The sequence below is a fragment of the Otolemur garnettii genome, unplaced genomic scaffold (assembly GCF_000181295.1).
Source record: "Otolemur garnettii isolate 467f Iridium unplaced genomic scaffold, OtoGar3 scaffold00025, whole genome shotgun sequence".
NCBI lineage: Eukaryota > Metazoa > Chordata > Mammalia > Primates > Galagidae > Otolemur > Otolemur garnettii.
The window spans coordinates 14,913,979-14,916,413 of record NW_003852420.1 but is presented as its reverse complement, the minus strand read 5'-3'; positions in this window follow the sequence as shown (position 1 = coordinate 14,916,413).

The window sequence follows — 2,435 nt, the reverse complement described above, 5'->3', positions numbered from 1 at the left end:
AAAAAAAAAAAAAACAGTAACAGGTGTGAACACTTAGAACACTTAGAACAGCCACTAGAGAAGGACCAAGGATGGATGGCAAATAATTGGCTTATTCATAACTAGTAAGAATTTGTACAAATGACTTAAGGCTACATGAATTTAAAGCTATCCTAGAAATAGGTGAGAGTTATTTACCTGGTTCCCATTCAGCCTTTGATGTCAGGCAAATTTTTTTTTTTTTGCAGACAGAGTCTATGTTGCCCACAGTAGAGTGCCGTGGTGTCACAGGTCACAGCAACCTCGAACTCCTGGGCTTAAGATAAAGGAACTCCATATGTACAATTAGGTCCAAAAGAAGCCCATGATCTCACATGAACCATATATTTTTTTTAAAGACAGAGTCTCACTTTATCACCCTTAGTAGAGTACTGTGGCATCACAACTCATGGCAAACTCCAACTCTTGGGTTTAAGCGATTCTCTTGCCTCAGCCTCCCGAGTAGCTGGGTCTACAGGCGCCTGCCACAAAGCCTGGCTATTTTTGTTGTTGTTGTCATTGTTGTTCAGCAGGCCCAGGCCAATATATGTGGCCAGCACCCTAACCACTGAGCTACAGGCACTGAGCCTGGGCAAATGAATCTTAAGGCAGAAATGTCTGATCTTTTAGAGGATAACTTTAAACCAAACCTTCACTCACCTTGACGCAACTGAATGTTCCCCTTTAATCCTGTGAATTAAGTCTGACAAAACATAATCGGTTTCCAACTTAGACATCTTAGCAGTTGTCCAAGTCCAAAAGAGCTCCTCTATGAAGTCACTGTGGAACTCTGAGGACCTCCACCTGACCAGAGTCAGCTGGTAACATTTGGAACCAAGAAAATGTGACAGAGTTCCACATAAAGAACACAAATTTAGCATCAGAAACCACCCCACAAACTAAAACAACACAGCTCTTTTTCATCTGAGACATTGCTATTATTAATGAAGTTGCACTTACAGCAGACAGTGACAGGAGCTACAGCACACAAGGCCTAAACAAATACAAAATAATCCATAAACAAGTACAGGCACAAAGAGCCTATCTCCCATGGAAACCATGGAAATGGCCAGGCAGCCCTCTGATAAAGCGTGGTTCACCAAAACCAAAAGGCCAACTGGCTGTCATAGTGGGGACAGTGAAAGGCACAATGGCTTCTCCCACCCTCCGCATGAGCTCCAATTCTTTGAAAAGAGGAAGGTGACAAGAGATGGGGACTTATAAATCAGACTTCAGGGCAGGCATGGACTTGAAGGGACCACTAAGCAACCCTGGTCCACGGCAGAATACAGCAGCACAAGTTGGTGAAAGGAAAGCCTCTCAGGAGAGACTTCAACCAAGGGTATAGATTCCAGCTTTTAAAAGATACCCAGCTAAATCACATTTCGTGAGGAACCAGATGTTACCAAAGATACCCAGCTAAATCACATTTCGTGAGGAACCAGATGTTACCAAAATGTTAAGTGACCACCAAACAAAACATTCTCCCCCACCAGCCTACACCACTAAGAAAACCCCAACATACAAAAAAAAAGTCTGCTTGTTTCATCAAATCGAGACAAAGGATTTTGTCATACAGTAAAACATTAAAACTAGAGTAGTTCAATGAAGTCAAAAAAGGTGCATAAGTTCTTTTTTAAAAATTTTTTCTTTTTGCAAGGCTATCTTTCAGAAATGACAGGAGTCCTTTTAATCAGAGTTTTACTAGACTGGGTATTAATAAACTAGGATTTTTTTAATACTGATGCCCATAATTAAATATGACTGTTTCCCATTGTCTATCGGCTCAGCACATTTTCCAATACAATGTTACTGGCTTGGTGCCTGTGGCTCAGCAGCTAGAGTTGCAACAATGACAACTACAAACAATGTTATAAATTTTTACAGCAGTTCCTGTGTGTTTCCAATGAAACACATCTATTAATCAAATGGTATATATTTTTCCACTAAAACCTATATTCACTGATTAGTAACTTCATCAGTATTTTTATGGGTCCTAAAATAATGCTAAGTTCTGCCACAACAGATATATTTTCCCCTACATGGGAAGAAATATGAGGTAAAAAAGGGAGGGGAGGCTATTAAGAGGTAGTCCACTTTTTAGTTCAGGTAAGTTCAGAAAACTCCCACCTAAAAAGAGTGAAAATATCTCAATAACTCAGGTTAAAAAAAAAATTACCAAAAAACCAAGTCAGAAGGAAGACATTTAGAAGAAAAATCTCTTAGACAAATTTTTACACAAAAATAATTCTAGAAAAAAGTTGTAAGTCCTACTTGAGACTAATTCAGGCAATACTTGCTAATCCTAAAGAATTCTGATCCTTAAAAAGAGGGGATGTTGGGCTCGGCGCCTATAGCTCAACCGGCTAAGGCGCCAGCCACGTACACCTAAGGTGGCGGGTTCGAATCCCCAGCCC